This window comes from Antechinus flavipes, chromosome 3 (genome assembly GCF_016432865.1).
Source record: "Antechinus flavipes isolate AdamAnt ecotype Samford, QLD, Australia chromosome 3, AdamAnt_v2, whole genome shotgun sequence".
NCBI classification, from domain to species: Eukaryota; Metazoa; Chordata; class Mammalia; order Dasyuromorphia; family Dasyuridae; genus Antechinus; species Antechinus flavipes.
In genome coordinates this window covers 433970867-433983953 of record NC_067400.1, presented here as the reverse complement: position 1 = coordinate 433983953, position 13087 = coordinate 433970867, and the positions used below count along the sequence as shown (strand labels likewise).

At 37.6% G+C, this 13087-nt stretch overlaps 1 protein-coding gene across 1 annotated transcript in view; it reads right to left on the bottom strand.

Annotated features, from left to right (window-relative positions):
• ITGB6 (integrin subunit beta 6) overlaps positions 1–7711 on the bottom strand; it is a 193136-nt gene extending 185425 nt beyond the window's left edge. The window contains exon 1 of the mRNA XM_051986289.1: positions 7394–7711. The gene's annotated coding sequence lies outside the window, so the exon portion shown is untranslated. The remainder of the gene's footprint in view (positions 1–7393) is intronic.
• Between the last annotated feature and the right edge of the window lie 5376 nt (positions 7712–13087).

Below are 13087 nucleotides of genomic sequence, written 5' to 3'. Positions count from 1 at the left end.
CTCATTCTCATTTGCCAGAAATGGAAACTGAGGGCCAATAGGAAATGCTGCAGGTATTATCCTCATTCTCATTTAAAGGAAATGGAAACTGAGGGCCAATAGGAAATGCTGCAGGTATTATCCTCATTCTCATTTATAGGAAATGGAAACTGAGGGCCAATAGGAAATGCTGCAGGTATTATCCTCATTCTCATTTGTCAGAAATGGAAACTGAGGGCCAATAGGAAATGCTGCAGGTATTATCCTCATTCTCATTTATAGGAAATGGAAACTGAAAGCCAATAGGAAATGCTGCAGGTATTATCCTCATTCTCATTTATAGGAAATGGAAACTGAGGGCCAATAGGAAATGCTGCAGGTATTATCCTCATTCTCATTTATAGGAAATGGAAACTGAGGGCCAATAGGAAATGCTGCAGGTATTATCCTCATTCTCATTTGTCAGAAATGGAAACTGAGGGCCAATAGGAAATGCTGCAGGTATTATCCTCATTCTCATTTGTCAGAAATGGAAACTGAGGGCCAATAGGAAATGCTGCAGGTATTATCCTCATTCTCATTTGTCGGAAATGGAAACTGAGGGCCAATAGGAAATGCTGCAGGTATTATCCTCATTCTCATTTATCGGAAATGGAAACTGAAAGCCAATAGGAAATGCTGCAGGTATTATCCTCATTCTCATTTATAGGAAATGGAAACTGAGGGCCAATAGGAAATGCTACAGGTATTATCCTCATTCTCATTTATAGGAAATGGAAACTGAGGGCCAATAGGAAATGCTGCAGGTATTATCCTCATTCTCATTTATCGGAAATGGAAATTGAAAGCCAATAGGAAATGCTGCAGGTATTATCCTCATTCTCATTTGTCGGAAATGGAAACTGAGGGCCAATAGGAAATGCTGCAGGTATTATCCTCATTCTCATTTATAGGAAATGAAAACTGAGGGCCAATAGGAAATGCTGCAGGTATTATCCTCATTCTCATTTATAGGAAATGGAAACTGAAAGCCAATAGGAAATGCTGCAGGTATTATCCTCATTCTCATTTATCGGAAATGGAAACTGAGGGCCAATAGGAAATGCTGCAGGTATTATCCTCATTCTCATTTATAGGAAATGGAAACTGAGGGTCAATAGGAAATGCTGCAGGTATTATCCTCATTCTCATTTATCGGAAATGGAAACTGAGGGCCAATAGGAAATGCTGCAGGTATTATCCTCATTCTCATTTATAGGAAATGGAAACTGAAAGCCAATAGGAAATGCTGCAGGTATTATCCTCATTCTCATTTATCGGAAATGGAAACTGAGGGCCAATAGGAAATGCTGCAGGTATTATCCTCATTCTCATTTATAGGAAATGAAAACTGAGGGCCAATAGGAAATGCTGCAGGTATTATCCTCATTCTCATTTATAGGAAATGGAAACTGAAAGCCAATAGGAAATGCTGCAGGTATTATCCTCATTCTCATTTATCGGAAATGGAAACTGAGGGCCAATAGGAAATGCTGCAGGTATTATCCTCATTCTCATTTATAGGAAATGGAAACTGAGGGTCAATAGGAAATGCTGCAGGTATTATCCTCATTCTCATTTATCGGAAATGGAAACTGAGGGCCAATAGGAAATGCTGCAGGTATTATCCTCATTCTCATTTATAGGAAATGGAAACTGAAAGCCAATAGGAAATGCTGCAGGTATTATCCTCATTCTCATTTATCGGAAATGGAAACTGAGGGCCAATAGGAAATGCTGCAGGTATTATCCTCATTCTCATTTATCGGAAATGGAAACTGAAAGCCAATAGGAAATGCTGCAGGTATTATCCTCATTCTCATTTATCGGAAATGGAAACTGAGGGCCAATAGGAAATGCTGCAGGTATTATCCTCATTCTCATTTATAGGAAATGGAAACTGAGGGTCAATAGGAAATGCTGCAGGTATTATCCTCATTCTCATTTATCGGAAATGGAAACTGAGGGCCAATAGGAAATGCTGCAGGTATTATCCTCATTCTCATTTATCGGAAATGGAAACTGAGGGCCAATAGGAAATGCTGCAGGTATTATCCTCATTCTCATTTATCGGAAATGGAAACTGAGGGCCAATAGGAAATGCTGCAGGTATTATCCTCATTCTCATTTATCGGAAATGGAAACTGAGGGCCAATAGGAAATGCTGCAGGTATTATCCTCATTCTCATTTATAGGAAATGGAAACTGAGGGCCAATAGGAAATGCTGCAGGTATTATCCTCATTCTCATTTATCAGAAATGGAAACTGAGGGCCAATAGGAAATGCTGCAGGTGTAATTCTCATTCTCACTTGATAGAAATGGAAACTGAGGACCAATAGGAAATGCTGCAGGTGTAATTCTCATTCTCACTTGATAGAAATGGAAACTGAGGACCAATAGGAAATGCTGGAGGCATTATCCTCATTCTCATTTGTCAGAAATGGAAACAGGGCCAATAAGAAATGCTGCAAGTATAATTCTCATTCTCACTTGACAGAAATGGAAACTGAGGGCCAATAAGAAAGACTGCAGGCTTTATCTTCATTCTCATTTGTCAGAAATAGAAACTAAGGGCCAGTAAGATGAAGGGATTCAGGTTAACCTCAACTGAGACACGCCAAAGCCAGAACTTGAGTCACAAAACCCCACATGCCATGTTCTTTCTACTACACCATAGCTGTTCATCTGTCATAATAAATTTAACAGTCTCTTCTTTGTATATCATGTTTTACAAACTGCACTGATTTCTAATTCAGGACGGGTTCCTTCATCACCCAGGCCAAGGGCTGAAATTCAGTATTAGCATTTAGCTGAGATTTGGGTTTGGTTTTGAGTCAGTTTATATTTAGTGTAGTAATGGAATGGCACCGGCAGCTGCTTTCCCCAATATTGGAGCAGGAATTATCTTTGCTGAATAGCCTGGAGTAGGTGTAAGTTTATAAACCTAGTGCTGAAGTCGTGTTTGGCTACAGAGTGATTTAATGGTTGGGGATATTGTGCTGGGAAACAAGTGGTTTTCCTGGATGTGAGTTGTGCTGAGCTTGCCTTGAGGCCTCACATTGTTACCAGATTAAACAGTGGATTGAAGTTGGGAATTTGCTGTAGCTACAGCCTTGCTTAGCGCTTAGGCTATGAACTGAGTTTATTAGTTGAAGTAGCCAATTTATTTTAGATTCCTTGTCACACCTGCTACAATTTTACCGGAGATCCTCTACACCCCAATATGGAAGTGAACAACACATTCTCTAGAGGGACACTTCTGCTCTAGGAAAGCCAGGCTCTCTTATCTCTGTTTATACTGAATTTATCCTCTATTTTTGTTGGACTCATGAGCAGAAGTCGCGATTTTAATGAGGCTTTCATTCTGGCCATCAACGTTGACAGTCTGACTCCTGGGTGGCCTTCGCTTCTGGTTAATATTTGGAATTGTCTATTGCCTGATTCAGTAGCTAGGGTAAATTACTTCCTTTTTAGTCAAAATCGTTGTCTTTCATTTTGAATAGGACCAATAATATCACAGGATCTTGACTTGTGTTTGAATTGGATTTAAGTGAGACAGTTGCACAACACCATCATTTTCAATCTCTCTTCCAGAGTCATCAAAGTGCAGGTGCATTGTTCTCATCCAGCCATTTTATGGGGGAAAGTCTTCCCGTGCTTGGGGTAAACATCCCCCAATTCACTGAAGGTTTGGAAGCTGTCTATTACTCTCAAAATGGTTTAGTCTGTCTGCTGAGATGATTTTTCTGGGCTGTGGCTGCTGCTGCATTATAGCCACTATAGTTTCTTGGAGCCACAGGAGAGAGTTGGGTGACCTGGACATCAAAGGTAGAAGAATAACCTTGAAAAGGCCTCAGCGAGTCCTCACACCTGAAGTGCTAGTTCTCTGTCAACAGGGTGCCAAGGATAGAGAGAAGGCTTAAAAAAAGGAATACCTAAATTCAAATCCGGCTTCAGATAATTTTGTGACTGCCTCTGAGCAAGTCATTTAACCCTGTTTGCCTCAGAATTCTCATCTGTAAAGTGAGCAGGAAAGGGAAATGGCAAATACTCCAATATCTTTGTCATGAAAACCTCAAGTGGGATCACAAAGAATTGCATTCAACAGACGTGACTGAACAACAACCAACAATAATACTTAACATCACGCTTGGTAGGAACACAACAAACATTTGTTGTTTAAATGATTCTTGAGGACATTTTAATCAAAATAGCAGCTAAGGGAAGATAGGCGACTGGATCAAGTACCATTTTTGAGGAAAGGAGATGGCAAAGCACTTTTAAATTATGCATTATAATTATTGTACATGTATATGTTTTTAAATGGTAGGAAATTCTTCTCTGTGACATATAAGTCTCTATTTCATTATGAATCAGGTTGCCATATTTCAGTAAAGTCTTCATGGACAGTGATACATGGGAGATAAAAATTTTAAAATTATATCTAAGATATATAAATGCTTTCTCCTGAATCTGATTCACAGATTTAGAAATGTTAAAGACCCTAGAGGTTATCTATACTAGCTTAATTTTTTTCCACTCACTATTCCTTTTTGCTAGAAAAATATAACCCTGGTTTTATTGGTATATAAAATAGGTATGCAACTCAAACATTTACTGAAAATAAATCATCATTTTGCTACCCCCATATTTGATTACAAGATACTAAATGGGGTCTAGCTGGGATCTAAACCAATTTCCTCACTATAAGGAAACTGAGGCTTATGGAATGATAATATGTCACATCTGATTTCCAGACTGGTAGACACTAGGGGAAAGCTTCCTTTTTAGTGAAAATGGAACAGTACATTCAAAAAATATTTCACAGAAGGCAGCATCTTTTGCCTTAAAGATATGCTGGGGTTGAGAATATGACTGTGTTTTCATATGACCAAATCTTTATTTTTTCCCCTGAGGCAATTGGGATTAAGTGACTTGCCTAGGGTCTTACAGCTAGGCTGTAAATGTCCGAGATCAGATTTGAACTCAGGTCCTCCTGACTTCAGAGCTGGTGATTTATCTACTGTACCACCTAGCTACCCTGAAATCTTTTTTTTTTTTTTTTTTTAATTTTTAGTTTTCCTGGGAGCCTGGAAAAATTATGAGTGACATGTTGTGAATGTCATTTTTGAAAATATCCTTTTCCTATTATAAAGTTGTCAGAAAAATGTTATTAGGAAACAAAGAAGTAAAGGGAAAAAAATAATGCTTTACCCATATAATCAGAGATAGTGAACTATTTTTTAATAAGACTGGTAGTCCATTAAACAGCCTGTGATCCAGAACTGTGAGAATGCTTGTGATAATGGACCAATATTTCCCCATAATTATTAATAGATAATAAGATTTTAAGTTGAGCTCTTCTGGACCCAGTATTCTTTTCATGGTACCATTGCCTGGTGTCTCTGATCTGATATTTTCATTTAAAGTTCAGACAAAAACATCTGCCTAGCCCAAGATTACAGACAACCATAATTGGAAAAAACTCATCATCAATGTTTCTGTTCTATGCCATGTTATTGAATGAAGAGGCTGCATCAGACACTGTATTTCATATAGTAAACACTAGAGGGAGGGAGTTAGGCAAAGGTTTAAAAAAAAAAAAAAAAAAAAAAAAAGCAAACTGTGGGAGTGTCCAGATCACATGTGCGAGCTTTTAGGGTAAATGAATTCCAGCTCTCACTAAGGCAGAACAAAAGATTTTGTTTAGAGAGATTTTTATCTCTGTATTATGCCTGGTGTTTTCATATTATGTCCCTATTTCCACACAGCAAAGATCTACTCAGAGTATGATAGAAGCTTTCAAAATTCATCTAGTCTCATTTTACACATGATGAAACTTAGACCACACGGGATTCCCAGAAGAATCGTGCCCTTCATTTAAAAAGCACATAGAAAAATAAAACATATTCTTAAATTTTTTTCTGTCAAACTTTTCACTGACAAGAACAGGTCTTCTCCCTAAGGACTATCTGCTAAACAAAGGTCTGCTAAATGCATCCCAGGACACAAAACAAGAAAAGCATCAAGATGTGTTACTAAAATCCTGACTTAGTCTAAGCATTTTTACAGACAATGTGATCCAGTTTCATGATACAGCAGCCCTAGCCTCAGAGTTAGAAAGAACTAGGTTCAAGATTCTGTCCCTGAAACAAACTGGAAGGGTGACTCAGTGTAAGCCACTTCATTTTTCAGTGTCCCAGACAACTCACAACAAATTATAAATTGCAGAACAGTTGCAGATCTGCATTGGTAGATGGAGTTTTTTCACTAGAGTTGTTTTCACCTCTTCATCAATGAAATCATAGATCTGTACTAGTGCCCACCCCACAAAAAACCCAAACAACTATAACAAAATAATTCATATTCATATTTTAAAATAACTCATTGGATTTTTCTACCACATTTTTCTCACCACAGTCTCTAGACAGGGAAAAGGCAAATATTATTAGCTCTGATTTACAGATAAAAAGATGGAATCTCCTTTAATGAGTTTTCCAAATTGCATAATACACAGAGCTAGTAAAACTAAACGGTGGAATTGGGGCTTGAACCCATCTTGTCTGGAACCAGGTTCAAAGATCCCTCCATGATCTTAAATTTACTCTCAGTTCCTACCCCTTACTTCAGAAAGATCCATTCTTCTTATTATATATATGTATATATATATATTATATTGATAGCCTTAAGCCAATATTAAATTCTCATCCTAGATCCAAGGGTCCTCTGACTTTTTATAATTATTTTATGAGTTAGTTCATCATGAAGATCTCCATTTTATATCTAGAGAGAAATACATGGAATTGGATGCCAAGCCCAGTGTCATACACAGTTCAGCAGAAGCTGGGATTTGAACTCTTGTGTTCCAAATTCCCTCACTTCTTATTCCACCTTTGCTCACTGAAAATGTCAAAAGTGGGGGGTAGGGGAGGAGATCTAATCCATCATTAGCATAAAAGAAAGGCAAAAGAAGAGAGAATGATATAAAAGAATAGCTTGAAATGTCTTTGAAAAGAGAAAATTTAACTAAAAATTAAACTAAAAATTAAACCTATACTTCTAGGAAACATCTTGAATTTAATTAAACTTTGTACAAACAGCAGGTCCTCTTATCATAGATGTTTAAAAGTTCCTTAATAACTTCCATTTAGTATCATCATAGTAAAACATGCTATATTAATAAGGTGATCTACCCTTTCCTACCACCCAGAGTTAGTGTCTTACCTAAGATTAACTTATATATCATGAGAGCAGTAATTGGATTATGATCATACCAGACAGCCTCTGTTGGTCACTATAAATTACACTGACAAGTAAAACTAAAAGCCAGAATTTGGGTATTGAGTTTGTTAGTCATGCATTATACCACTTACCTTTCAGGGCAGACCTTTAATTTCAGAAAGTGCTGAAATGCATTACTGCACCCGTTATCAAAAATCTTTGGCAGACGTATCATTTATCCTTGTTGTGGTAATAAACAGATTTACAGTGTTCTGGTATTAACAATTCGGGGGAAGAAAAAATGCATTCATTAAATTTTCCTTCTACAAATAAAATGAAACATTGGATAAAAAGCACTTGGATTTAGAAGACTGGAGAGATACTGGTGAATGACAGAATGTCTGGTTGATTTACATGAAGCACCAAGTGCTTGTATGAGAATAGGTTAGATTTAGATTGACGAGCAAATGTGTAACCAGACTTTTGGCTGACAAATGGCAGAACTATGCCAGGGTATCACTTCTTCTGGAGGGATCCTATAAGTAAAGATGGGGGATAAAGTTCATACTCTAAAAGACATTCAAACAGTAGGAAAATGAATGTCAGGGTTGCTGAAGCAGGCAACATAAGCATATGCAAATTTTAATATCAAAAAATAGCACTGGGACACTGACAGTTGTCCTGGAATACAGACTGACTGCATTATATGGACTGATCCAAAGCCTGATGGTTTGCATATTCTTTGCATGTCTGCATTCACATTCTTTCTGAGTAATTGTGTCCATTTTCAGATAAGCCTGTTTCATTGGTTCCTTTTAGGTTAATCCCTATTCCCTAAATGGGTCTTATTAACTTAAATGAGAAAATGCAAATGAAAACTGATTAGATAACCAACCCTACAATATATAGACCAGTGCCAGAAATTTTATGGTCCAAATTGGATTAATCCTATTATGGTTGGTTGAAGAAAAGAGGGAGAGAAGGAGGAGGAGAAAGAGAGAGGAAGAGAGAAATAGAGAGAGAGGGGAGAGGAGCAATATAGCCTTTCACATGCTTTGTTTCAAGGAAGATGAGTTGTTTTGACCACATCATTCTCTTGAGTGTTGAAACTCATTTAGTGTTTTACTTTCGCCTTTTAGAAAATTGTAGTATCTCTTCAAGAGACTAACTGACAAGATAGGTGAGGGGTTGCAAACTCAAGAAATCTGTGGTGTTGAACAGACATTGGCTTTGAGGGAGGGAGGCAGCCAGTTTCCAGTGATAAAGGTCCACATTTGATTTTTAGCTCTCCAAGGGCACTCAGATGGATGGTGTCTGAGTCTGAGGGAAAATTCCATCTGAGGTAAGAGCTCTAATTTAAGCTCTGCCATTGAGATGTCTTTGCTTTCCATCTTCTCTGGAAAACAGATGTGATTATAGCTTTCATTTGATTACCTTATAGAAGTGCTGTATTAACCAATAATAGTCTAGAAAGAAGCTACCATGGTCCTCTAAGTCCTAGCACAATAACATCAAATCAAAATTCCTCAGCCTAACATTTTAGAATTCATATTTGTGTGATGCTCTTTATAGGATATAAAGTATTTTCATTACAATAATCCAGTGAAGTAGGTAGTGCACATTACAGATGAGTGAAGGGATACGTGCATGGTAACATGGATATGAAACAGCAGAACCCAGACAGAAAGCCAGGTCTGCTAAAACTAAATTCATTGTTTTTTCTACTCTCACACTGTGATTTCTAAATGTTTTTCATTGACTGGTACATTCTATTGTTCCTCTCTAAATTCTCATTGACTTCTCTCTGCGGTTTTGTACTTTATTACCCCTACAATATTTGTACTGTCACTTCTGTGTGTGTGTGTGTGTGTGTGTGTACCTGCCTGTGCTATTTCCAATTATATTGTATATTCTTTTCTTTTCTTTTCTTTCTTTCTTTCTTTCTTTTTTTTTTTTTTAACTCATCTCTTGGTTCTGGCTAGTGCCCTGTACTTACTTGGCCAATAAAAATTTGTTCAAAACTCATCTTGGTATGCTCTCCTTTCCCCCAAAACTGCTTTGATCTGCAAGTTGTGAACTTTGACACTAATCATTCAGTAAATTACATATTTTGAATTTTTCAGTTATAATTCAACAAATCAACCACTGTTTTATTTTAATATTTCCCATTCTGTCTTAATTTTTCAAAGGAAAAACAAAAAACTACTAATCTGTTTTAGTGCTTTCTCCTTAAAAGCAAACTGCTAAGTCCAAATTAACTAGCAGAAACTTTTTCTGATGCTGGAAATGTGTGCCTTGGCTCTAAAGCCCAAAACATTCATCATTCTCTACTCTGCATTCCTATTGTATCAAATAACATAGCCTTCATTTGATGCAGAAAGCAAAGTTGGGAAGTGCCTTTGATGCTGTGGCCTGTGACGCTCAAACCTGAATCCATTTGACCAAATGCCAAATAATACTGGTTAGGAGTGTCAAATATAGTACAGATAAGCAGATTGAGGGGTGGGGGCGGGGTGGGGAAAACAGCCCATTGAGAGAAATGTTGGGGGTGAAAGGGAACATCACCATTTGCATGTCTACGAAGGGTGTGGGAGCTAGAGTAAAACTTTCATTAATCAGAATACTTGAGAGATGAAACATTCTGATGAATTGAAGACCAAAGAGAAAGTATCTTTTGTTGTTGGAAAAATTTCTGCAGTGTTGATTTTGTTTCCTACTTTAGCAAGAGAACATTATAGAAAACATGAAAGATGAGCACTTGAATCATCATTTCAAACCTAACAATTCAATTCAATAAGCATTTAGAAGAACCTATTATGTGGTAACTTTTATATTAGGAACGGGCAACACAAAGCCCTTACCCTCTAGAAACTTATATTCTTCTGAGCATTAATTAGGGTTATGTGATGTGAAATATAAGAAGGTGAAGGAGATAGAACAAAATAGGTACCCTGGAAGATTAAAAAATATTGTTTTCTTCCTCCTTCCAAAAGTATATTGAAAAACTCTTTTGTGATGAGCTTAGTTTTGCTGGATTGGCCCTCTAAAGATACAAGATCTGTCCTGGGGTTTATACTAAAAGTCTTCCCAGTGTGGTAAGACCTGCTGGAGGTTTTGCTTTACTGGCATGGCTTTGGGAATCCTGAGTCACCCCTTTCCTATGAAAAGGCTTTGGGAGAGAACACTAATAAAAAATCTTATGCTTTCTCCTGAAGGTCACAATGGCAAAAATCTCTGGTTAGCTGCATTCCAATGGATTCATTCAGACTCAAGGCTTATTCTCTCCCCCACAGGCACAGTAACATGCCAGGTTTCCTGAGTGAGTAAGGCCGGATTTTTCCTCTCAAAGGTTCTGTAAAGTACTCTGAAGGATTCGCAGTGGTTCTTTCTCTAATGCTACTGGCGTAAACCCCGGTGTGTTCTAGCAAAGCTAGCCCAGTATTCTTTAATTAATTGACGTCAATTAGTTTTTACTTAGGGTTATTATTGAGAAATAACCCTTTCTTTCTGAAAGTCCCTTTTCTCCTGTACTATCTCAGTCCCTAGGGAAAGGGAGTTAAAACATAAACAATTTCTAGGAAGCCTTTCTCCTACCAACTCCATTTCTGAATGTTGTATCACCATTGAATGAGCTGGCATCTCAGCTACTGAAAGAACTGGCACCTAGGCAGAGAGCAAACTTTGGACCGCATTGTGGTTCCTGGGCCTCTGGTAGCTCCTTTTCTTGATCTTTCAAGGATCACATGATGGTCCATCTCTGAGACTCTTTCACTCAAAGCAGGAAAGAATAGACGCAACCAATAAAAACAACAGCAGGACCCTGTGCTCATAGACCACAGGGCAGAGTCTCAGGTGGGAAGATAAAGTTTTGAGGCCTCTTTCCTCACCAGTGGGAGTTTCCTTGACTCTTTACTCAAATGCATCTGGGTAGGAATGAGTAAATATATTGGCCATTCAGATTTGGAATACATCCAAGTTTCAGCTCAGCAGATGATGGAAGGATCCTCATCTTTCCATGAAAAGGGGACTAGAAATAGGATCCTTTCATAAGCTATAAACTGGGGAGCAGAGACATTGTATTGCACACCTTTCTGTGAATCTCTTCCATATGCTAACAGTAGGCATAGCAAACTATCTTATCCTAACAATGGGACTTCCACTGTCCAAATCACAAAAATATGACTTGAGTTAATCATCCACTCACTGGGGAAAGGGTTGTTCATTGATGTTCTTAGTAGGATTGATCAATTTTCATTAGCAAGCTGAAGAATGAGGCAAGGCGGTATCATAGGAAGAGTACTAAATTTGCATTAAGAAGCCATGGGTTCAAGTTTTTTGTTCTAATAGTTTTAGGTATGTTTCCCCTACCTTTATGAGCTGCTATTTCCTTATTTTTAAAATGCAGAAATGGTACTTGCACTACCCATATCATCCTTCCTATCAAAAGGAAAGGACAGATGTAACTTCAAAGCATGACAAGCATAAGCTATTATTGAGATGCTAGTCTTCCTCTAAAAACATTAAAATTTACTCAGATCTAAGGAATCATTTTAATTTAATTAGAGGTTCTGATTCATACTCCCTTCTTCCTTGTACATTAGAGTAATAAAAAGATATATCATTTAATAAAACATAAATGTGGGAGCTAAACTCTCCCTCAGACATACATGAGTAACTTCAGTGGGAATTGTTCATGTTGATCTGAGAGCAGAACATGGCCTTTTGACTTAAACCTATAAAAACAAGGAAATTCATTGTTAAAATTCCATCCTTTGCTACTCTGCCCAGAAAGGGAAACATATCTTGTGGCAGTTTTTCTGCCCAGGCCGGCAGTGAATGTTTTGTTGATTCAAGAAATTTGCTGCCATTGTACACAATGGAAACCATGATACAATAAAACAAACTTTATTTGACCAAAAAAAAAAAAAAAAGATAGATTTATTTCTTCTCTCAATAATGGTGTAATTTTTCCTTCTTAGGTTTTGGGGAAATTGGCCGCAGAGTCATAGACTCTCAGCTTAAATGACTCTTAGCTGAATAGACATCCTCTTTTTGACATCCTAAACTTCCAGCCTCCATTTGAATGATCTTAATATTTCTTCAGTGCTTTTTCCAGTGCCTCAGTGCTCTGTAATTTTTTCAGTGTCTGTACCTCTTCCAATAGTGCAGTTTTCATTTCCTTCTATAAATTAGAAAATGGTTTTTTAAGGGTTTCTGTGTCTAATAATAATGATAATAGCTATATTTAAGTAATGCTTTAAGTCTTTCCATTTCTTTAATGACAAGTAGCTTATAATGGAGTAGTATAGCACAGTGGAGAGTGGGCTTTGGAGTCAGAGGCCATGAGTTTTAATCTTTTTCTCTACCAATTAAACTTTGTGAGACCTGGGGAATGGTTTCTCTCTGGACTTCAGCTTCCTTATTTGTAAAATGTGGAGGATGGGTTAGATCAGGACTTTTTGTATCCTGGAGGACCCCTATGATAAGGTGATGAAGCCTATAAACCACTGCTCAGAATGTTTATAAATAATGGAAGGAAATGCAAGATTAACTCTAACTGAAGGTGGTGAAAATAAAGATTATTTTTTCTCCTCCAAATTTATGGACCCCTTGAAATCTATCTGTAGACACCTTTCATTGACCCCTCATTGACTTCTCATTTAAGTGATCTCTAAGGTCCCTTCTAGCTCTAAATCTATGGTCCTCTGACTTGTCGCCCTTTCCACGTTTGGCTAACTCAATTGGTTAAGAAGTTTGGGCACATTATTGAGCTTCAGGCTGGCTCCTAGTTCTTAGCCCTAGTGTCAAGTGGAATGTCTAGTCTTTCTTCACAACCATTTGTCAAT